This window comes from Embiotoca jacksoni, unplaced genomic scaffold (genome assembly GCF_022577435.1).
Source record: "Embiotoca jacksoni isolate LCO1_2020_lvr unplaced genomic scaffold, fEmbJac1.0.p SCAF_3, whole genome shotgun sequence".
Taxonomy (NCBI): domain Eukaryota; kingdom Metazoa; phylum Chordata; class Actinopteri; family Embiotocidae; genus Embiotoca; species Embiotoca jacksoni.
Genome location: NW_027185381.1, coordinates 21865780 through 21891880, shown reverse-complemented (window position 1 = coordinate 21891880; position 26101 = coordinate 21865780). Strand labels below are relative to the sequence as shown.

General features: G+C 41.1%; 1 protein-coding gene across 2 annotated transcripts in view; it reads left to right on the top strand.

Moving 5' to 3' along the window:
* tspan9a (tetraspanin 9a) overlaps positions 1 to 26101 on the top strand; it is a 159641-nt gene that overhangs the window by 91723 nt on the left and 41817 nt on the right. The window lies entirely within an intron of this gene.

Below are 26101 nucleotides of genomic sequence, written 5' to 3'. Positions count from 1 at the left end.
GAGTGAGTCAATAGTTATTATCCACATCTCTGGTAACAAACGTGAAGGCTCAGTGTGTGATAAGTTTTTCTTTTACAATATTAATCAGGGAACATTATTGTCAGACAAAATGTTGGCTGTCAGGGCGATCATGCGTTTCTAATTACATCAGGGTGTTTCTGCCTGTTCCTCTCTGTGAGTGCTGCTATTCTCGGATGTCATGACTGAATCAGTGGCATTGCACCAGGTCTCCTTTTGTATTTGGTGGGGAGGGGTCACTCATTTGGATGGTAATATAATTTACTGTGAACCTGGAGCTGAAATGCTGCTTCTGCAAGTATGCAGGGGAAAGATCCTTCTGCAGGGTAGTTACAAAGATGAGCTACACAATATGCCCAAGGAGATATGAGCAGAGGCGGTCAGCAATAGTTTCAAGTGATCAGATTTGCTCACCTCTCTTTATTATTCACTCTTTTAATTAAACGCCTTTGCTCTTGGAGGAAGCTGGGATCAATTGTAAATCAATGGAAGGAATCCACTGTAATTAAATAATTAAACTATAGTGATCAAGCCCAAGTACAGAATCACCATAATTGGAGTATTTACAGTAACCACAGAAAAAAAAAAGAAATGTAGTGTAATAGTGGTCCCCATGCTTTGCCAGTTTTACTCACAAATAGGTTTCAGTCAGAGAAACCTGGTCAGCGTGTGGCAGGCTCTGCTGTTTACCCATGCATGGGCATTTATCGTAAAAGTGGGCATCCCTTGAATGTTTACAGAATGGATTATGGGGCTTATGGGTTATGAGGCCAAGTCTTTTGTGTGGATGCAGCGAAGCGTGAAGCGTAAAAACATCCCAACACTGGGGACTCTACCAACCAGGCCCACCATGTCACTGGGTTGTGAGCCCTGCTAACTGGGACACCGTGGAGGCAGCGGAGTGGGCATTAGCTGGGGCCCAGCTGTGAAGAGGCGAGCATTAATAACACAGACAGACACATGCACCACACAAACGTATATCTATCCCATTGTCCACCTCGTACATAAAACGGAGCGCACTGCTAGTAGCCGGGCTCACCATTGAAGCTGTGGACCTTTCAGCTGCTTGAGGGCAATATCTCCACTTCAGTCTCATATCATGAGCCAATCCACAGGAGCATAAGTAAGACTGATTGGCAAAGACATCCCAATAGCTCACCACTGTTTGAACTGAATTTTTCAAGCAGTTTCTCTTCAACTGATTGTCGACCACATCAACGCTCAATCAGCGGTTATTCATTCTTACAAAATGGATGTTTTCCCATCTTGAAAGCTTTGTTTAAACAGATGAAAGGACCTTTTTTTTTTCATAGCGTAATCTAAGCAAAGGAAGTACATGAATTGAAAATTAAGGAAGTACAACAACATTATTTAAATATCAACTGAATAATATCTTTTAAAAATGCCCTTTTTACATCTTGTGGCCAAACAAAGTTAAATTGATTTAATGTAATAATTTGGTACTCAGGCTATTCAGGACACTGATTAGATAAGACTAAATGTGCATTGCACCTCAAAGCTAACCATTAATCTATTAACAAAAGCGTGTGTAGCCTGCTTTGAAATTGGCTTTCTTGATCAACAGACTTATGTGTAAGTGGTTTAAAAACATAGAAAGCCACTATAAACACCTCCACAGGCTGATCCAGTCTCCTGAGAATGAAAGTTAATTGTCTTTCAGCTTCATACATATTCTTGATCAATCAAATTTGTACTGAGGATTTTTCATTAACGTGTGGATTAATTATTCCTTAGAGCTGTGAGTTAAATATTATAGTTCAAAGCCATATTAGACACAGGGACACCATCACTCACCTGTTTGTCAGTGGCTGGTGACTCGTGTGATAGATCAGAGGCAGCCTCAGTGCACTGATACAGGTCAACCTTTAACAGGGGTCATAAGGTCATTATTATCCGCTAGCTTCTTAAGGGCCAGTCACAGGGGATTTGTACGAAGGCTTTTACTTCCCAGCTCCTCTCCAGGCTCATGTTGTGCTTAACCCTTTTCGGTGGCAAAACCCCGCCACTATAAACAGGCTACTGCACACTGCTAATAAGGAGTTGGAAAAGAGGCTTTGGATTTCAAGGCTGGTGGCCTCCGATTTGTGAGGAGCCTAGCTTGTTGGAAATGCATTACAGCCACCATGAGAGCATGCAAATGCTCACCCTTTAGTGTGAGATTTGAGGCATCATCATATGTGTGAACATAGGTGTGCCTGTATGTTTCTGGGGGGAAGGGGAGGGCATAGGGAGCTTTAGTGGAGATAGACCTTCTTCTCATTCCTTGCTGTGCAATAATTGAATTTTGACTCTGGTAATGTTCTCTTGATGAAGACCCACCAGGCATGTTGCCATCTACTCCGGCAGATTGATACTCTTGTTTTCCGCCCACCGCTAGATCACTTTAATGACAGTTTGATCAGTGTCCCATGGGAAGACGGTGGGGTGATGTGGGGTTTGGGATGCCGGGTGGGTCTCAGACCATCAGCATGCGGCAGCCTGTGGCTCATTGGGGGAGGTTTGAGTGGCACTCTGGATTCTAAGGCAGCACACCCATTTGAAGGTTAGTGGATTTGGGAATAAACGGTGCACTCGTCAAAGAGGGGTCGGGACGGGATGCCTCAGCACCGACTGACGGAGGAGGGCGAGAGGTATGTTGTATCTTGACACCCCTGGGACTGCGCTGCTCTACCTCTGACACTCTAGGAATCACAAGGTTACTGCAGCTGGTAGTGAGGTTCGCCTCTTAAGTTCTGACATCTCATCTCAGGACTGAAGTGAGGGAATGGTGTGCTGCAGTAATCTGACACCAGGTACAGCATGGGTCTCCTCTTTCTGCACATGCACAAGCACACTTGCTGTGCACACACACACACACACACACAGAACAGCCATCCTTGGAAGTACACTCGCCACCCACACACCATCCACTGCATGGGTCTTACAGTGGTAACTTGAAGCACGAGGTAAACAGAGGCAGGCACTCCAGGCATTTCCATACATGCGCTCATCCTCAGGCCCCCCAGCAGTTGTTCATGACCATCTGCCTCCTCTTTCTTATAAGGGATTAGAAGAGTCTGAGCTGTAGGGGGAGTTTTGGACAGATTAGAGCAGTATTGAGTTGTACAGTTAAGGATTGAGAGCACAGCTCCTTCGGACCGCTCTATGCTAAAGCCAGCATCATCAAAGCCAATGTTCTTTGTGGTGTGACAATGTGTGACAAAGTGTGTGGTTTAGTTGGGAAGGGGATCTATTGTGCTCTCTCTCTGTCTCACACACACACACACACACACACACACACACACACACACACACACACACACACACACACACACTGAGTTTCTGTTTGACCAACCTGATGGGATGATTGATGTTAAGTCCTATTGGTGTCAACCTTGAGAGCATATCAGTGTTGATGTTCTTGCTGGCAGCACGGATTTCAGCCTCTTACTCTGCAGTGTTTTCACTGTTCTCACAGCCTCCACCGTTAAACTCTCCAATTCAAGATTCAATTCATTGTCCACTGCTGCATTTATTTATGTTGTCCAGTGACACTGAACTCGTTTGAAAAAGATTAAAAGCCTAAAAACACCACCAGGAATTCATTCTACCGAATCAAAAGCAGCATCCAGCACTTCTTTGGTCGAGATAGGTTGTACTGTGGGTTAATGAGACCATCCCAGCGGTGTCATTATAATGCAATATCAAAAGCCAAAGTCTCACATTTGATATTCATATTTAAAGGAAAAGTGTCAGCTCAGCAGTCTTGTCCTACAAGTACAAGAGAGGTGGTGGTATCAAAGCTTCCTTATTGTTAGAGGAGAGAACACCAAGTGTTTTTAGCATTCATGAATTCCTGTGCTTACTTAGGGGATTGCTGGAGGATTTATAAACCATTTGGTTGGAGGTAACAAAAGATTAGTTTCCCTGTCGATTTAATCACTGAATTTGACATTAAAGGTTTTAAATGTACCCACGCACTGATGCTACAAAGCGTAAAGTTATTGACGGACTTGAGGTGGTTTGTAAGCTGTGTGTGTGTGTGTGTGTGTGTGTGTATATACATATAGATATAGATATAGATATAGATATAGATATATATATAGATATATATATAGATATATGCATATGTCAGTGTGTGAACGTCTGGGTTTGGTTCAGTTGGATATCCATAAAAAAAAAAATTCACACAATCTGTCCCTTTGCTTCCACCGTAGACCGGAACCCCCTGGGGTTTCCGTCTAAGGTGCCGAAGCAATTTGCCTGCTTTTCATTCTCCATATCGGCACATGAAAAGTTCAGTCGTCTTTTATGGCTCAGGAAAGCGTGTTTTCCAGCAAACTTTTTTTTTCTTCTTCCTCATTTTTATTTTTTTTTCACAACAAGCACAGCTGAACTCCATCAGTCACTGCCAGGTGAAACAAGGATTTGGCCACAGGAAAATAGATGGGAGTTGAGTGCACCCTGCAAGGCGATGAAACAAGCTGTATATCCTGGGCTGTCACATGCATTTAATTCATCAGTCCACCATGAAAGGCTGCTTTTTGAATTGAGTTCATTACGACAGAATGCAGTTGTCAATGTTGAACAGTCTGTCCCCTTAATTTTACACCTTCAACCACAGTCAGTGAATTTAATTTATATTAAAATATGCCTGGGTGCTCCTCTGCTGGTCAATGCAACCAGTCACATATTATGTCCTCAGAATCATGCGTAGCATGCATTCAAGCTTTATAATATCCTCAAATTTTATTAAATGTATAGCCAGAGGGTCAAGCCTGAGATCTGTGCTTTCCATTTCTCTGTCACATTTACATAAAGAACTATATTTATATTAATGTTAAACATTTGAAGTCTTGTAATTAGCATTGCCTATAGATCGCTGGGCCTTGACTCAGAGTGTCTGACCTGCTTGGTAAATATCTCCATATGCCAGCCTTTGTCCAGTAGATCGTCTGGGGAGATCCCTCCAATTTACACATCTCTCACCGGCTGCTTCGATTTCCCGGCCGTGTTGTGTGGTGCCGCTGAGCTCATTAGCCCATGTTGCAGATCAGCTGGGATAGAGAGCTGCTGTATTTCACTCTAGGGGGTCGAGGTAATAGAGCTGGAGAATTGGAGGTGCATTTTACGCTTGGATGCAGTAGGTAGGTGGTGCTTTTTGCCGGGGGATTAAGATCCCCGACCCATCACACATCACTCTTTGAATAGGTTGGGCTTCAGACTTGATGAGTTGTTGTTGGCTGGTTTAGTAAAAGGGTGATTATGACACACATAAGAAGCTGCAAACTGCAATGTTTTATTGCAATGAGTCATTAACTTACAATGGTGGATATAAAAAGAAACTTCTCACAAAACTTGCAAACAAGGGACTTTTTTATCCAACATTGCAGGGGTCATTGAAGTCATATAAATCCCTTTGGAGTATTTAAATATGAAATTTGACATTTGCGGCTCAGGTAGCATACAGTAACAGGCCTGCAGGTGTAGTTTTAGTCCAGGTGTTACTCTCTCAGCTGTGAGGTACTGACTGATAGTGACAGGTGAACATACCTGGAACAAATGACAAAACAGGAGCTGCTAAGAACAGGAATTGAAGTAAATAGCCGACCACAGTCTTGGCCGTTCATCCTCCGTTCCCTGCCTCATTCACATTACACAGGAGTGTCCTTCACTTTAGATGCAGGAGGTGTAGACAGAGCCTACGGGGACTCCTGTATTTACTTTCAACCTGTCATATATGAAAGCCTCCTTAATGCCAGACGAGAAAACGCACATTCACAGTGGCACAATTTTTTTGTGCCATTGTGAATTGTGATCACATCAGGATCAGCTACACAGAATATCAAATCAAAGATTCATCATGTTTACTTTGCTGCAGCATGTGAAACACACAGATCTTGCTTTTCTAAATACAGGCCAGAGGAGTTCAGAGCGGAGAGAATAGAAAGGACGAGTGGAAAAGATGAGTGTCATTAGTTCTGCATACATAAGCAGGATCTTTTGTAATCACTATGTGCCAAATTGTGCACCTCAGGCAATAGGGAAGGCAGCATCCTGTATTTTGTTGTCAATAATGTGTTTATATTGCAGAACTGTAAAACAGAAAATATCATCATAGGTCATGCATTTGGGTTATTGATCAAAAGGGTCTTAACCATTCTTTTCAGTGTGCTTTGTATCTATTCACTGTAGATGCTATTGGAAAAACGTCAACAAAAAGAAGCCGTTCTGTGCTGCTTCACAGATGAGAATGATTTCACGTTCCATTGTGGAATTCAATTTGGTGCAAGATATTGGTTTTATCAAACAAGCTGTTGTGCAGAAAAAAAGTCTCGTAGTCCGGCTAAATCTGTGACATAAAATGAATGAAATTGTTGAAGCTATTTGAACATTTCACATATCATGTTGTGACAGTTTGTAGTACCTGTGGACTTGTGAGGATTCAGTAAAGCAGAAAGACAATAAAACAGACACTATGAGCTTGGTGGTTTGAGCTCAAGCTTTTGAAGTGCTGCTGCAGTCTCTGTCTGTGACAGATAGCGCTTAATGTGCATTACCTTCACACAGCTTTGTTAGCCTTTTACCAGCAATACTGAAAAAAAAATCTTCTTTCTGTGTCCGTTTGTGGTCCGTAAAACAATTTATTTGACATTTATCTAATATTGGTGAAGCATCATGTTTGTTTCCACACAAACAGTGTTACAAATAAAAGCTGTTTTCAGTGCTACTTTTTGTTCTTGTGCTGCAGGAATGGCTGTTAACTACTGTATCTATCCTCACCTTATCCTCTCACCCCACGAAGACCAATCAATGTTAATCTGCACCTAAGCAGTGAATTAATGTAAAATGTTAGAATAGCTTGCTAGTTCAACCATTCAGCATTTTTCTGGCAGCTAAAGGCAAATTACAGTGAAATCAATGTTTTCCAGTCATTCATCACCTCCAACTCTGGTGAGGAGGCTCGGAGAACATCATTTTGTCGGTCTTCCGAGAGTCCAAATTTATTTTACATTATCCTGCTCATGTTTAATTAACAGAGTAGGATATGTAGCTAACTGTAGATCTATGCAACCTGTGTTTTAAATACCTTGATGTTTATTTGATGCACAAGATTTAATTTCCTGCTGAAGCCATGTGGAAAAGTGATTTCCTTGGCAGTACTTGAGGTCTGACTAAGCAGAAGACAATCTTTAGTGTCCTGGGTCTAGCTCTTAAATTCTCCTGAGATTATGAACTGTGGGCTGAAGGTGCATCAATGACTGACTCTGAGACCTATTTCCCCAAGGCCACTACCTGAGTTGATTCAATAAGGACTACTTCTTTTCCAACCATAAACCCACTCAAAAAAGCCACACTGCATCCTTGAAAGCTTGTTTCGACTCATTTCTCTTCTTCCCCTTTTCTAACCAACATTTAGAGACCCAGAACACACCGGGCAACTGCAGCACAATAAATAGAAAATATGAGCAGCAGATTGACTTTGAATGTGTATATTTTAAATGTGTCATCTTGAATTTGGGTCAGGGACTCAGGCATTCACTGCCTGAATGGTAATGAGCCCAGGACACGGCTCCAGCAGGGCTCCAACACGCAATGAGGGACACACTCTTTCACATTGTTAGCCATGACAAACGAGAGACAGATTTATGCTTTAAACATTGATTTATTAATCCGAAGTGTCGCAGATTACTGCTGTGCTATAACTCTGCCATAAAACGCAACATATTGCATTTTTCCAAATGGAAATGCATCAGTGCATATCCTGACCAAATGATCGTCTGAGTGCCTGAAATGTTTTTGTTGTTATGTTTTAATGGAGCAATTTAACGTGTTACATGGAGTACAATATGAAATTCAGCCAATGTATTAGAATGTTTATTGTGATTTGAAATGGATGCCTATCTTGTTGTTTTCAGAGTGAAACCCAGATCTTCATCAGAGCAGGTTGTTGCAGTGCTCTCGTTATGTCTGATCCAATTTGAGTTGACTCTTATTTGATGTGCACGAGGTGTGCTCAAAACACCCTCTGATATTCTCCCTGAACAGGGAAATGCAGTAACTAGTCAAGATCTTTCACTGCTACAGTACGAAGATAACTGGCTGACAGACTGTGTAAACCTAATAGGGATTTTTGCCCTTCTTCCTGCATGCAGATTTGTCCTTTTCCTTATCACAGCCGGGCTTTCGGCTGTCCCCTTGACTTTGCCTGAGTCTTATCACACAATTTAAGCAATTGGTTCTAGTTATTTATTTTGCATCAATTGGCTTTTACCAGTTGTGTTTCCAGACATGAAAGAGCATTTGCTTTGTGCATCTGTTCTGTTTCAGAAGATATCAGGGTCGTATGTGTCCTGAAATCGTAAATCTGAGGCAGTCTGGTTGCCTCCAGCGTGCAAAGTTTTATATAAAGAGGAAACATGTGAAAGTAGCCTCGTTTCATCGCTTTGGTATTCTATCTGGGGCACAGAGGGATGTCTCAGAGCTTAGTTTTTAGAGGGAATCTGACAATATTATTGCACAGTAGAAATGCAAGATCCGTACAGTAAAGTCATCAATAATTGTTCACTTGAAATGATGAATGATCCATGTGATAATTCCCATTCACAAAATGTGTCATTTCAATAATGTAGCAAACAAGAATTTGCCCTGAACCCACAATCATTAACCTTTTTCTCATCTAATTCAGTTAATAAAAGATGTATTAGTCACTGTTATGTAAGTATACTATCATAAAACCAGCTTTAAAAACACCTTTTCTTGAACACAGCAACATGCCTATAAGTTATAGGCGGGTTTTTGACAATTTGTATATTTTATCTATTTGCTGTTGTGTAAAATTCTTAATTAAAAATCAAATGTAGTGAGGAATTGGTGTGGAGCGACCCCCCCCCCCCCCCCCCCCCCCCCCCCCCCCCCCCCCCCGCTCGCCATGTGCTGTTTGCAGTACCCGTCAGTAGTCATTATTTCTGCACAGATGTCTCCATTTCTCCTATAAAGCCACCCAGGCTTCAATAATGGGGGACTTCGGATGGCAATGGAATAGAGAAGTTAGTCCGAGTGGAGCTCGGTGTGGGCCGACCGTGGTTAGGTAAAGGAGTCTAATTTGAGAAGTTCATTATGGGGTCATTGGCAACCTCAGTGAATGATCTCATTCATCTATACTGAGCCAAAGTAATTATTAACAGACCTTTTGCCTGTGTATGCACTTGTCAGTGCAGGGTGGTGAGATAAATCCCCATCACTGTTTTCTCCAGTGATGATTTCAGCAGAGGACACAGCGCTGTGTTCTGGGTCAGCCCATTAATGCCCCTTCCATTTCACACACATTTCTCCAATTTCAGTGATTGCTCATCAGGATTTCAGATCTCCAGTATGGCTGCATTTGGAGTTTGCTCACACTGGTTGCACCCTTTTCCTTGAGCACCGTTCACAAGTGAACTTGGACAGATGGGGTTGGCCAGATTTTTCTTCCAGTCCCCTTCTGAGAGGACAGACTGGCAGACCCAAAATGCTGTCCTTTTTCCTGGGTGGAAAGAACTGAAGCATGAAGGCATGGAGGGAGAGGAGGGACCTCTTCCCAAGAGCGAGAGGTGAAGATACTGATTTTTGATGACAGCTCCCCGAGAGGTGACTCACCCTCAATCTCAGATCGTACTCTCTCTCTCTCTCCCTGCCAGCCACATCATACCAGTTTTGTTTGTCTCCTGGGGACAAACGTGGAAATCATTTGGTCTATTTTGGTAAAAAAAAAAAAAAATGTAGTGTACAAATCAATTAAGTTGAAACAGCAGGAACTGTTTTAAATATTTAAGATAAACAACCAACTAGAGAATAACAGTTGGTATTTATGACTTAGGTGACATGTCTGCAGTTTTCCTTTTTTTCATGCAGTGCTGACCACAGCTCACTGGACTAATGCAATCCAATTGGCTACACTCGGTCTCTCTTCCAACATCCCATTGGGCATTGCACAGCTTATTGCAATGCATGACACCGACACAGATGATTGGCAGAGTCAGGGAGTGAATTTACATTTAAAGAACCTAATCCTGACCTGAGCCCGATGCGTTATGGAAAAAAACAACATCCCAGCACAGACCTATTGTCGCGACTGTTCAGGTTCAGGTCAAAGTTGCTGAACTCTGCCTCGGACAGAAAATGCCCCTGCAGCATAAACTGGATTTTCACACTGTACTTACTTTAACAACATACTGTTTATCATTTCTGCAGTAATTGCTCTTGGTGAAATACCTAGTGGCCATACTGCACAACGGCAGTAATATTTGTTATTTAGTGAGAAAAAAAGGAGCTAAATAAGCATTAGATGAACAGATGAAAAGCGAATGCAGGTGTACCTAGAGAGCAGCAGTCAGACAGAAGGATTAAACTGACTAAATAAGTAAGTTGCCTTTTCTTTTTGACAGCTCTGAACTCCCCAGCCTGATTAGCTGTGCTAAGCACATACAGCCAATTTTAGGTTAATTTTCTGCATTATTCATGTATAACGCATGGGCTTTAAAATGTTGTAATGCTGCACTGGGCTTTATGAGAAAGATTAGCCAACCATAATGGTATTAACGGCCTTCATGCATTCATTTATTATGCATCAAACTTTGTCTGTGTGCCATTGAGTACATACAAAACACATGTGCAACCACTCTGGGCCTCTAAATGTGTCCGAATACACACATGTAGCTGTATTATTATGTACGGCTGTGCAGAATGAGCTGAACCTGCATTTTGTGACAGCAACAGAATCAAACAGAGCTTTTAGTATTCAAGCTGAGGACAGGAGTCTTAACTGAGCTGCAAATGTAGATTATGATGATGATGAAATATCCATGTGATAAAAACAAGGACGGTGGCAGATCTCATCTCGCATGTGAAGACTGACATGTCTGCTCGCTGGCCCTCTTGTCAATATAATCGAGAGCCCAGTAATTGGCCCATAAAAACACATCTCTATTTGCTTCAGTTGGAAAGCACTTCTCCATCCTCAAAAGCTTTCCCTCCTCCACAATTCATTTTTCATTGAAGTGCTTACCTTGCAAAAGAGATGTACGGAGAAAAATATTGTCCTGCAGCATGTTCACACTTTGTTTTTAATGTCTTCATAGTTTGTTTGAGAAATAAAGGAATTTCTCTCTCGACTTGCCATTTTTCATCCCAAAAATGTCTGCAAGTCTTTCCTAATGGAACATTGGACCTGTGACAGATGACAACAACAAATAAATAACTATCACGGACGAGTAAATTCAGCCAATTGACTATTTCTCAGGCAAGTTACCGCATCTTTTTAATTATTTTGAACCAAATAAGCAGAATTCCAACGTGAATTAGTCACAAGAGTGTTGTGGGCCGTCATTATAGTGAGAAATCTTCTTCAAAAGCCATCACATTTCACGCTGGTCTGCATCAGGATGACTTTATTATCATGGTTTAGCTGCTTATCCAATATCACCTAACAGCGGACTGTGGCTAAGAATCCTGGCTGTTTTTCATATTAACTGTTGTGGGTGGTCAGCTTTATCGCCCGTAGAATTCCTCAGTGATCAGTTTCCATTTTCATCTATGAGACAAGAATAGCTTCATTCAAAGACACATTTATTTGTTGAGGATATGCTTTGGTAAGAAAGAAAAACAAAACATCAATATACTTTGATACAGTTTCACTCCACATCAGTGCTGGTTACGGCGAGATGGGCGAGAGTGCAGCTGCAGGGATCCAGATCCTCATTATATTCGAGTCCATCTCAGATGCAGGCTGTGGTGTCCATAGAGATTCACTGTGCAAGTGTTAGCGTATAGATGGTGAGCATGCAGGCATTGCAAGAAAGTATAAGTGCAATGCTGGCTGCAGTTTTTCCGTCAACATTTTTGTGTTTCTGCATAATGCATCCACTTGACTTCCAGTGTGCTAAGTAGGCAGCCAAGGTCAGGAAAGCAGCCCAGTCCATGTATATTCATAACCATGTCTTTGTATTCATGTGCATTTAAATGCTGCATTTGCTCTTCTGCTTCCCAATATAAAAATGAGTTCCCATTTAAGTCCTTCTCTTTTTTGGCACTGTCACTCACTGACAGATTTCACCTACTAGCCTAGCTGTGCATCTAACCATTGATTATAGCCAGTCTGGAATTATACTGTACATCTCAGCTGTGTTTGTGAATCTCCTATTGTTCTTTTGTGTGTGATTGCCAGTGCAAACCACTAAATAAAAGCTTCTTTGAGAGAAAATGTGTAAAAAGCGGTATAGGTGAAATAGTAGGTTGCCTTTAAATGGGGACATTATCATGGTACAATGCATTTATTCCTACACAACTTGGAGCTTTATCTCAACCGGACCAATAATGTAACCTGTTCTTTAAAGGCACAGTGACACATAATGCAGTCACAGATCAAAAACACAGAAAATAAAAAGTGGATTCAGGCAGGTCTGACTTCACCATGTTTCAGTATGTAAAACCACTTGTTAGGGCACTGAATCTTTTACAACACATTATCACGTAGGTGTTTTTCCAGAATAATGCATCCTCTATTGTGTTGTTATTTTTTTTCTTGGTAGTTTTCATTAATTTATTTCCTTTCATCTTCTAGTTAACAAATGTTGACATCTGGCTACACTTTTGAGCACTGTGCCAATTTAATTGCCATTCCTATTTACTATAACTAACAAATGTTTTGTTTAGTTTTGTGTTTGAACTTTACAAGGCCTGAAGTTGCTCCAGGAGTGAATTATTGATATCTTGGTTATAAAATCAGGTCAAAACTAACAGGTAATGTAGTGAGAGGTGAATGTCAGTGTAAAGTGAAATTATGTAATCGTTCATGATTAAAATGCAAATGTTCATCAAATATTTACATACTTGATCTCAACAAGGCGTTTTATTTACCTATTGATCTAACTCTGTCACCTATATCGATCATAATGCCCTCATCGTATTCTGTCCCCTTGTCATGTTGATTACCCTGGGGTCTTCCTGTTTATGGAGAAACAGCAGCTAAACAAAGGAGCCGCCGGTGTGTAATCTGCAGTCACACTCCTCCTGAGCCAGCTTCTTCGTGCAGTGCATACAAGGATAACTTGAGCATCTCAAGAGGACAAAAATGCCTTCCCATCAGTAGCTGAACTAATAATACCCTCTTTCTTTGTTCTTTGTTCTTTGTTATGAATTCGTAGAAAAGAAATAGTCTTGAACCGATGACTGCTTTTTCAGTGTTGGAAAAGGAAACATTTCAACATGTATTGTACACATGAGGCACAAATATTGCCACAGAGGCAGCTAGTATAATTAGCGGACCTTAGTTTGAAATTGCCTCTGGACACAGCGATAACTCATGGATCAGCTTTAGCTCTATCTTCTGCCTCATTTGTTCCTGTCTAAACGAGATAGGCCTGCTATCTGTTGGCAGCCGTCCAGCAGTGACACAGTGACAACACGACGGGCTCTTTAGAAACATCACCTGTGTGTTATGTGTGGATTGGACCCGACTTGCCACTCTACCATTATCTAGCCCGGGCTCCCAGGACGGAGGACAATTACAGGACAGAGCAGGCAGGAGATGGGCATGGTCAAAGCATGTCAAGACAGCGGGAAGCCATGGAGCAAATTACCTGAGTCGACACCCTCAGCTGTTGCTACGTTGGTTGGACAGGTGCGCAGATAGATAGACTTCCTCTTGAAAATGTCCCTGTCACTTCGGCGATCGCAGGGGAAGTGCACAAGATGGAGCAGACTGTTTATCGCCGGTGCCATTCTGTGACAAGTGCTCCTTAAACGCTCATTGTATCTGGATCCATCTGAGCTGGCCTACTTGAGAGACGGCCTGCACGGCACTTGTTTAAATGCGTGTGTAATCTAGAGACATTCCTTGGTAAACAAGCCCACTCTGAGCAGGGTTAGTTGCATGCTAAAGCAGAAGAAAGGGAGGAGCAAGGAGGGAGGAGCGAGACACCTGTTGCAACAGTGGCTGGCGGATGTCTATGATGTGCTTTGATTTATGAGGGTAAACCAGACTGGCTCAATGTCTCCCCACTTCTCCTGAGATTTGAGTGTTTTTCATCGTCTTTAAAAGGACTTTTTACTGTTTCCCAGTAAATTAAACAAAGCACACATGAAGCTGAGCAACTAGCAAGTCTAGGTATAATTAAGACAAAATGTGCATCATTAATTTCAAAATATATTCTCCCTCAATTCAGTCTCTTAAAATGTCATGTCATGATGTAGAGTATTCAGTACTAAACACCATCTTTACATTATAGTTTCCTGTAAAAGTTGGTGTAAAAGTCACTTTGTACCGATGACTCAAAGTAGCCTGCTTTATAATCTGTTCAATTATCCTGGAGTGCAGGACCAATGGTTGAGTATTAATAGCATGAGGAGAAAATTGATATTTTCCATGTCGCCCGGCATGTACTGTGCGTATTTATCAGCTTTAGTGACCACATGCTGCAGCCGGACCAGATTCAGCAGTTCTGGCAAATCTTCTGACATTATCCACATCTCTGCACAATCTTCCCACCGCAGGCTGTTCCATTACACTGGAAATGAAGAGTGAGAGAGGTCAATGCAGTCAAATAAACAATTTTAGGTGGAGAATTTCATTATGTGTAGAGTGAAGAGAATGGTTTGCTGAGAGATTTGTTTCTTCAATTAACTGCTGCCTGCAGCTGCAGATGGGACCTTTTTATTTCCCAACTGCAGTGATTAGCAAGTAGGAGAAGGCTCTTCACTATCAGGGAGCCTCTGCTTTGTTCCTGGATTTTGAACTTTTCTGTCTGCGCTCAGTAGGCCTGCTGCCTCCAAGACCCGGGATTAAGCTCAGCCAAAAAAAAGCAGTTAGTTTACTTGTTCTGTGGCTTGTGCTGCGTTTGTCCTCCTTCCTTTTTCTTGTTAGTTCAGCAGCATCTCCCTCGCAACCACAGTTGTTCCCCAGTATGTTTGTTTGCGATGTGATTGCCTCCTTGTATGTCTTTTAACAATGTTCTGTGGGATCAGACTGCGCCTTGAAAGTTTCAGATCCAGCGCTGCTTGACTCTAAATAGGTGTGAAAATTTCAGCACTGTGCTGCACGCACTCTAACAAGGAGAAAGAACTTGACATCCACAAACATAGACTGTATACACATAGTGAATCTGGAGCTCATCTCATACTGTAAAAATGCAACATTCATTCTTTAAAAGATATGTTTAAACTAAAAACATCTCTCTAAATGCTAATTTTATCCATTCATTTTGTATCCGCTGTATATTTTCTTAACTTCCTCAACATTTAGCTCCAAAATAAACTAGAGTTGCCTAATTAATCAAGCAGAGTGTGGATCATTTCATTAAATGAGGAGAAGCCACAATTTCTAATCAGTAGGAGAGGACAAATTATATAAATCATGCTGTGAGGGTGGCAAAGTTTGTCAATCCACTGGCTCGTTCAAGACTGAAACATTTTAACAACTGCTCGATGAATTGGCATCAGATTTGCTGCAGATAATAATGGTCTGGAAGAGGAATTGTATTTATTTGATAATCCTCGAGCAATTCATCAAGCACAACAATCAGACAGAATTTACTGTTTATGACCAAATACCAGCAAAATTAATTACATTCCCAGCAGTCCTCAGAATAATAAATATTCTGGCAACAGTTCTGCATTAAATACAATGAACAGTATTTGATCAAAAACAGTACATTGCTGGTATCTTCTGTTATCCCACTACTTTAGCTTGGAGATCAGGCCAAAATGTCAGATGTTGTTTACCCAGAACAGCAAAGTGACACCTGGGTTTACTTTGAGTCTGAGTGGAATATGAGATGTAGCCCAAACTGATAGCTACTGTAGTGAAGCAACCTGTGCTGGATGATGAGCTGTCCCTGTATGGGGAGAGCAGAGGGTGGAGTAGACCGGAGAAGAGACAGGTGTTTACAATATAAATGTGGAGGGGAAGCAAAACAGCTCCGTGAGTGGCCGCTGGGAAAAAGTGTTTACAGCACAATCCTTCTCGGTCAAATCTATTACCCCTCATCCCTCTGCTTTGTAGATGCCTGTGTTCCTCTGTGATGTGCACTACATTATTGGCTAAATACTACTGACCTCACTGAGATGGAGGACAGGGAACCTGGACTGAATTAGTGTCCACAAACATCAGCATCATATTTGTTACACTTATTATTATTGTTGCCTCTGGGTGAAATTTCCCTCTCACAGTTGTTAGTCTGGTTCTCACTGAGTGATGACACATAATGGAAAACATTTATTAAATTGGGATACCACCATCAACTCTTTCATCAAAAGCCAGATGTGGAGTTGGTTTTCTTTTGAAATAAATTGTGCAACAATTACATAAACATGATTTAGATCTGTTTTTCAAGAGAAACACTCTCCTGTGTTATTGCCATGGGAACATTCTTCAGCTGGACAGCTTGGATAATAAAGAAAATTTCATCCTGAATCATTTAAAAACTCAGAACATCTATTTGGTGTTTGCGTACAGAATATAAGATTTCTTTTTTTTCCATTCGATGTCAGACTCTTTATATCCATCCAGTAAATATTTAGGCTGTCAAAGTTGACAAGGGCTCACAATTGACGCATTTGTTGCTTTTTTTTTTCTTTTTAGTATAAAACATCAGGGCTAAACATCAGGTTTTAGTTTTGGTGGTTTTTCAATTCCAGAGAAAGGACTTTTCTTTTTAAAGTTTTAACCTTTTGCAATATTTACTAGTAGTAAAAAAATATTTACAAATACAAAGATAATTTTTTCACTGATGATAGCCAATCATAATGCAGCACAGTTGTTATGTAATGCAAAAGACTAGTATCCTCTAATGGCAGCATTAAAGCAAAACATTTTAGGAAATACGGATTTTCTCTTTCGTGCTGAGAGTTGTATAAGAAAATGTTTGGACTTTACATATTTGGCTACTGCTGGATAGCTTAGTTTAGCATAGAAGCTAACAAAAAAAGGAAATAAATAAATGCCTGCTGCTTAATTGACACATAATCCACATGCAAGCACCTCTATAGCTAATAAATACGTTATTACTTTATATTTACTGCATGGACATTAGAGTGGTAGTGATATGGTCAAATTCTCAACAAGATACCCAGGTTTTCTCAAAAGGTTGAACTACTTTTCTTCTCCAAGTAAATACCTAATTTGTAGTGTTTTAAATTTGATAATCAACCTCTAAACTGTGATCACTGTATGGTGAGAATCGAATGTGCCCCTGACATTTCCTAAGAGAGACACACAGCCTGGGTCATGTCACCTCCCCAAACCTCTTTATGTCTGACTCACTTATCAGGTGGTTTTAGCAAACACACCTTGCCTGCTCTGCTTAACAGCATTTGCTGTTATCACACAGCACAGCCCTCCATGTCACTCAATGACTCACACACGTACACAAACACATACACAAAGAGACATAAGTGAGTGCATGTATTCGAAAGATGTCTCTTTCCAAGGCCTCTTACAGCCCTTGAAATTTGGATTTTGACCTAAATGGGATTTGAGAAAGATAATGAGATGATGATATATAATTGAGACTCAAAAATATTTAAAGCCATTCAACACACAATACAATTCTTTATCTATATTATAAAATGTCTAGAATAGAAAACATTGAATAGAAAATGTGCGCTGACAGAGGGATAATTGAATTGACCACCTTCACCGCCCACCGCTATCCGCCTTCGCTTCACACCTCTTCTGTGCCAGTGCAGCGGATAGTGATTTCTTTGAGCTTTAGAGAGAAAATAGTAAGATGGGAGTGTATTGATCATTCTTTTCGAGAGTGGAGCTTCACAGATCACTGAGTTTCCCAGGCAGCCAACATTTCTGCACTCGTAGGGATCTCTTCACATCCAGCCTCTGGTTATCTCTCGCTGAGAGAGCAGGGGCTGCTAAGAGGCTTTACCTTATCATTGTCCGGAATATAAATCACCTTTTATGTACCCATCCTCTTGGGAATAAACAAAACAGAGTGATATCAGCTACCCAGCTGTCTGCTTTCTCTTTTTCTTGCAGCCTCATCATTCCAGCGAGAACAATAATGAAATATCATGATTGACACATATAGTTTGAAAGCAAAAATGAAGTACCCTAGGCAGGCATCAGTTTCCTGTAGTCTGCATAATAGTAGTTATCCTGCGGTGGAATATAACTAGGCAGGGGCAGAGACACAGTCATTAATTATTGATTCCCATGCAGGCAGACAGCAGAGAAGTGTGTACTTTCTGTACAAGTGAGATCTGCAACAAGAGTTCAGGTTAACTGATATTTCTCACAGCCTAGCCCTACCATTTTTATTGCCTGGCCTTTTGTTTTTACAGGAGCAGTCTGAGATCGTTAATAATGACCCGTTTAGTTCATGAGGAGACCAATCTGGCAGACAGACAAGGAAATGTTTATTTTGTTCAGTCATTTTAACAACCTGAAAGTCTTCACTGTATCACATCATTTGAATATTATAAAGCCAGAGCTCTGCAGCCTACATTCTGGCTCACAGTTTGTTCACAAGGCCTGGCCACTCAGTGACACCAGAGTGTGACTTAATGCATCTGAGAATATGTAAATGTATGAGCGGTCATGTTTACTGAAACAATCTCGTCTTTTTTTTTAAACTTACTGACGTCGTGTGCGGTCCTGTCTGTGCACAGGTGAAAGAGAATGAACTTTAGTTGTACAAATGTATGAGAACATGATTATTATCTTCCTTTTCTTTCCGTTTTCAGCACTTTCTCGAATTAGCAACATACAATGAGTTTGAGCCTTAATATTTCAGAAGTGTGCAGCCTGGCAAGGCGCCACCTCCCTCAGGGCAGAATGTGGAAACCAAACGCAGTGATGTGTCAAAGCGAGTTCCTCTAACAGCCCACTAACAGAAGGATCTGTATGTGCGTGTTTGTGTGCATGTGTGTATGCATACATCTGCGCATATTTTTGGTTTGTTCAATATGACTATCCTTGATGGGCAATCACCCAGAACAGCTACAGAGTAGTGCTTATTCTCACAGCCCATTTCCAGCGGCGATACGCCGTTGTCTACACTACATGACCTCCTATGGTGTTTTCTCATCTAATTACAACCCAATTATCTACACTGTGCAGCTGTGATCAGGATGCCACAGAGAAATGGAGTCTTGACATGCTGACACGGATTGTCTGAATATTCTTTTATATGCACCGCATCCACTGAAGTGTGTGTGCGTGTGCCTGTTTTGATAAATGCCTATACTTGACAGTAGGAGAAGAGAGCCAAGCAGGGTTGCTGGGTCAGATGTAAAGATTAGAAGCACTCGACTTCGGGGTGTTTGTGTGTTTTCATTTTAATTAGGTCTAACAAATGCACTACGGGAATGTTGGTCGCCTGTTGATCAATCAGCTCAGATTGCCATCTTCATCTTCTATGGTTAGTCCAAGCATTTAATTCTCATTGTTGTGTCCCAGGGGAACTGATTTGGAACTGATTATAGGCGGAACTCATTATAGCAAAGAACAACCACAGTAATGATGAGGAGAGCTCACACCCACTCCCTGCACATCCACATCAAACCTATTATTTTTATGAGACCGTTTCTTCCCTACTTCTTTTTGCCTTTCTTGTTGTCTATCTTTCTTTCACATTTGCTGCGGCAGCCTGTGTCATCTTCACCCTCAGTCCAGCCTGCAGACTCTCAGTTCAGCTCTGTTATTGGACTCTAAATCACATCACCTCTCAGGCTAGCATGATAAAGAAATTCGAGAAGCGTGGGAACATTGCAACGCTGTTCACGAGAAAGAAAAAGTCCAAAGATGCCAATTTAGATGTCATTTTGTCTTGTTTTGAAGTCCAGCTTGTCTAATAGCAGCAGAGAGAGGAGATGTAGCAGAAAGCGGTTATTTCCTCCAGTGCCTTATCATTCAGCAGTGCCTAGCTGCTGCTGCTGCTGCTGCTGCTGCTGAATGTGGTGGATCTGGGGATTGGAGGGACTGTTTGGCAGCAGGAGTTTGGTGGTGATTATTTATTGGGCCACACTATCTGCTCGCTGCTTGGCATGCTGGCAGACAAGCAGGCTTGTTTTCTGAATCCTAACCTGCAAGTTATCCAGCAGAATTCTGATGTGCATGCATCTGCATCGTAGAGAAGGGGAATAAAACAGGAAGGTGCCTGCTGCCCGCTGCAGCACCACTTGGCCCCAGTCAGTCCTCATACAGTCATTATAAGGTACACTGCATGTTTTATTCATACCCATGAAGTTTTCTTCGCACTGACAGACCAAAACATACGACGGAAATCATCTCAACCATTCTGTTAATCAACTTTGAGCTGAAGTGTGGACTCAACCCCCGAGGCTTGGCTGGCTCAGACATGTGACCTATTTTTTTTTTGTGCATTTTCCTCAGCTACCCTCTGTCCCTGGTGTGCCATGCAGAGGTTGGGAAGCACTAATGGGCAGACTCAATCAAGAGGAAAATTAAGTGTGCACAACAATGCTAAATGGAGTGTTTCACTCCTGTAATGAGTGTATAAGTCAAGATGAAATGACGGGCCATGTAGCTAATGGACAGTGCAGTAGTTGCAATGCATTTCAGTATTCTTGTCACCCTGAATTGGATTTTCCTTTTTATTACATTTCACTTACTTTGCAGGGTGAGCTGTTTTGTCAGCTGTGTCAGTACACATCTGTAGAATGAATCCATTTATTGACCTCTTTATGCATTTATCAGCATTCTTGTTAGGACATATTTAAACCAAAGCAGAACATGTTAAATTCAGCAAGTAGAATTGCATAACACAAAAAAACGCATCATTAGTTTGACAATGCGTTGGCGACATCGTTAGCCAGATTCCAAAGCAGCGTAAGTGTGTACACATTGAGATGGAGAGAAAGTAATTTTGTTGCCTTCAAACAGATTTTTCACAGCCTACTTGTTTCACCTGTCTCACAAGAAGTACTGACAGTCATTCATTATTCATCAGCCAAATTGCCATCTCAACTGTCTGTTGGGAAGTTGAACGGCGGGAGAGGGATCGCGCAATAATTTGGAGGAAACTGTATAATATTAGTAGATAGAAATGTGGCCATTTGAGTTTTTCCTGACAGAAGTCACAAGGTTTAATTTATCCCATGCAGTGTCTCTAAACGAGGAGTCTTTAATTGTATCTAGATCTTCATCTTCTCTCAATGAATCATACTTGTTCCTCCTTTTTCTTTTTAAGCAGTCAGCACGTGAGCTATGACCCGAACATCCAGCACAAAACAGGCGATGCCATCTCAAACTGGATTTGGAGAAAACCCGTGGAGTATATGTTGTTCAGGTGGTGACAAATATAGAAAGACTTTTCCGTATATACTCCCGGAGTTTTTTAGCCGAGTTGGTTTGATTATAGAGATCCATTGAAAGCTCTCTTCCTCTCCAGGCTCTCCTCTCTCACTCGCAGTCCCGCTCATCCATTGGGAGACTGACTCTGCAGATTTTCAATTAGCCAGGGCAAAGTTGTCCTCATTAATTACACTACATTAAGATGATGCAGGAGGATTTTAACAGGGAAATTATTCAAGAGAATTATGCAAGAGTCTCCAGAGTGGACCTTTTTCCTGTTGCTTGGCTGAAAGTCTCTCAAGTTGCACTTAACAGGAGGCTTTTGCTAAATACGTGAAGAATGCGCATGCCTAAGCTGGATATATAGCTGTCTGCTTCTTCATGTCAATCCATAAAACATCACTTAAGAGCTAGACGCACCTCGCTCAGTCCAGTTCAGAGCTTACCCTGTGACTATGTATGAATTCCTGATGTAGGATTTTCCTGTGTATTTTTTTTGTGTTTTCCCAGATGTAGCTTCAGTGCATCTTCATGTATTTAACTCTTACAGTTTCCAACATTACTCACTGACTTCCGAGTATCTGATAGTGTGAAATGTACATACCTGCTGCCTTAGCCCTTGTGATTTTTTAATTGCCGGTTCAAGGTGAGCTGCACACAATGCAGCTTTTTTCAGTCCTGACCTGAATGCAAAGAAGCATTAGATTTTCTTGTTTTCCCCTCTCCTGTTATTCATGAATCCCTACTGTGAAGAGGCTCTTTTGCCTCTCTAGACTCCTCCGTTTTTGTTTTTTTTAAAGTGGAAAACAAATCTTTCAACATTCAAACTGCACTCCACCACACTACATGCTTACTTATGGATTTTAATTAAAATTACGGCATGGATCAACAGCCAAGTACACTCTAATGAAAATGAAGATGGGATGGGGAAGTAAACAGGCGGGACAGCTCTCATCAAACGAATAATGACTCCCATTAAACAGCTTCCATGACTCCAGCAGTATGGGCATCTCTCCCCTCCGCCTTTGTCTCACCCTCTCTCAGGAGAACATTTTATGAGCAACCTTTGATTTTCAGGTTTTCATCAGTAGTGCTGCCTCATTTGTGTGTTGAAGAGTTAATTGTCTTTTGATGAGGATAAAGTATCTCAAGTTAAGGAAAACTACACATTTGACAAGTAAATATTTATATCCCCTGCATGTCAGTTATATTCTTTAAATCAAATTATGGAGGAGGCTCTGTAGAATGAAGTCTGCTGCTCTTTGCTTATAGAATATATTTGATATGCTTATGTATATATTTATCAATTTGCACATGATTTTTTTCTGCATGATGAGCGAACAACCTGGAGGCTATGAAGTGTGGAGAACCATAGCTGTTATGCTTTAAATTGCTCTTCCATCCTAGAATTGGGGATGTCATCCGATGCTGTGATGGAGAAGCCGCTATAATGAAGTAGCGCCCGATAGGATAGCCATAGATTTGCAACGTCATGGAAGAGAAGAGAGAGAGAGAGAGAATATTAGATAGTCAGGGAAGACCAAGGCATTAATGTCACCCAGCAAATATAGCTCAGGGTTGTAGCAGTCCTCTGCCACTTGGGAGGGATATGGTAGTGTCATGGAGCGTCTGTATGCCAGACCTGATGGATGAGGTGGAGCAAATCGTCAATCACAAGGGCTCCCATTTCTCCTAATAGATGGGGACTTACATTGGGAAAACCTGCGCTCCGTCATTCCGCTGCCAACATGAGACACCCAGAAGCCAGTTTAACTTCAGCACAAACAACCTGCCTCTCTGACTTCTGATCAAGAATCCTAAAAACAGCCAGCTCTGACACAGGATCAGTCTTTTTACTGTCAACTACCTTTCCTTGGGGTGCATTTTTTTTTATCCCAGTAATTGCTTTTCAATGAACTCTTTCTGACCAGCTCTGCTCTCATAGTTATCCCCCACAGAAAACAGATCCACGTAATGGAGAATTTGACACTGTAACAAAGGTCAGAGCAATTAACCCTTTTCCAAAGGGTAATGAAAGGCTGTGTATTAATGCAGATCAGCTACCATATGGTTAGTGTCCTTCCGATTAATGATACAAGACTCCAAATCAGACAATGATGTTTACTTTCAAAGCAAATATTACAGGGTGACTCGAGGGGCAACACTCCAGAATTCATCCATTAACATCCATGTCACTTAATTAAAATCACTCCTTCATCACCTCTTCTGCTTTACTTTCATCCCAGGGTTGATTTTGTAAAATTATTTTAAATGTTTTTTTGTTTTTCCTTCCTTTTTATTTGGGCTCACAGTAAACTGCCAAACTTTCATCCACAAAGAAATGTAAACCTCTAAGCAGCTTCAATGTTTCAAAGTCTCTCCCAAACCTTGATACTGTTTACCGTTTCCAGTGGTGCTTTTCTAAAATGGCTTATTATTGACTGGTAATGTCAAACAAGGTGAGACCCAGAGGACCTCGCAAGCTGACAGCTCGAGGCAAAGCTTTTCCCCTCGAGTGCACCCTCTGTACCTGCCCAGCCGACATACTGTAGCACACACAAAATTATCTTGTATAAGCAGGAATTTGTGTTGAGTGCGAAAGCAGTCACTTCCTGCTGGTATTCCCCAAGCTGTTGCATTAAGCTTCATCATTCACACACACGCGCACGCATGCACGCACGCACACACACACACACACACACACACACACACACACACACACACACACACACACACACACACACACCAAAATATATCAACACTGCACAGGTTCAGCAGTAATTGCACATTTGGAAGTATTTCCTCCTGTGTAATCTTGGCCCTCTGCCTTCAGCACTTGCAATCCAATTTTGAAGCCTCTTTCTTGCAGTGAAGATTTGGTGTTTTGTAGCTTTTTTTCAAGAAACTAATTTCATTGGGAGTGTACACATTTGCAAAGATGTTTTCCTTACTTTTATCATATACTCTCCAGAAATAGATAGGAAGTAAAAAAAAACAAAAAGATGAAAAAAGATACCATGAACGCATTCAGTGCTCGTTGTTCTCTTTCCTTTGTGTTACTGTTCGTCCAAACAGGCTTCAAGTCCCCTGTCAGTGAAGCTCAGAGATAACATCTAAGGAAACTTTGGTTTTAATAGAGCAGAGGAGAACACATGTCAGTGGGTTAAATTCTGCAAGCATTGACAAAACATCAGAGCAATCCTTTATTCAGCACCACACTGGGAGTAAGTAATACACAGCAGATGCCTGTGTTCTCTATGCAAATCTGCTGTGTATTACTTTTTGAACATGTGTTTCCATGCTTTGCATTATATTCCTGTGCAATCAGTTTGGAGTTTTAAAACGCCAATAAATAAGAATCATAATGAATATTAAATGCATTTTTTTTTTTTTCATTTTGAAGGAATTAAACCAGAGTCAGTGCCAGCATTGTTTGAACATGATGGGCTGGTTTATGATTATTCAGAGACATCTGTTATGCTGCAGATGTTCATAAAACGTTGTTTCTTTTAAATATGGTATTAATTTTATGAGCAGAGGATTAAGTAGGTAAACAACGGATTGTTCTTTAAAATACTTTAATAAGAACTGTGTGTTTGTGATTGAAACAACCAGCTCAATAAAGTCAATAGAATTTTCTGCTAGCAGAAAACCTGAAGTTGATTTTCTTTTTTTCCTGTATTGATCTGATTTAATGAGAATCCTCACTGACATCATTCTGAACCTCAGGGATATGCAGAGATACAGATGCTTGACTAATCACCAGGTGATATTCTTACAATATTCTCTCAACACTTAATACACACTGCTTACACTCTTTTATTATCTCCCGTTCCTTATTTTTCTCTATTTCTGCCTCTCTCTCAGCCAGCGGGGAACTGATCAAACTGCTATTGATAATCCTTTCTGTCCATGTTGAGTTTAAGCTCGATTATGTGGAGCTGGCCACATGAAGACCACAGAGACAATCAGATCATTTGAAAGGCCTGCTCCATCATGACAGCAGCTCTCTCATGAGGTGACACAGGGATGCAGCTTAACCTTTTAAGGAAGATAATAATTGAGAGCCCCACAAAATAAAGTGAGCATTGCCTTGGAGGACTGACTCTTTGACTTAACATAAAGACAAGCAAGGGGGGAGATTTCGTAGGGAAACTCATGTGGAGCCACTCAACTTAATTATTTACTCATAAATAAGCAACGAGACCATATCAGTCATGTTCTCTGGCAGGCAGCAGCAGTTTTTATGTTTCTTACTGTAAATGGGAGTAGAAAATCTGCTTTTTCACCATGTATTTCATATTTTATATTGTTCCGATTGTGGCATTTCTGACGTTATGCAGGCCATATTAGGTTGTTTGGTATCTTGTGTTCAGGATTCCGCTTGTGTGCGTGTTTCTGTGGAGCGAACACAGCCGGTGTGGTGTTTGGGTGGAAAAGATAACCTTTCGTCAGACCAGGTAGCCACACAATGTCTTCATCTGTGACATTGCTGGAAAAGTAAGACCATAAAGAAGATGGGTTGTTACAGATGTGTTTTTTTTGTTTTGGTTTTTTTGGGGGGGTTTTTTTTATCATTAAATCAAGTTTTAAAAAGAAGTTTGATTTCTGTAACTTTCCATTTTGTGACAAAAAAGAAACCAAGAGAAGAGTCATGAAGAAAAAGATGATAAATGGCTCCTCTACTAAACAAATGCAGTGCGCTCTCACTGAAACCCTGCTCTCTCATTTTTATTCATTCTGAATAGAGACTATTAACCGCATGTGAGAGCTTCA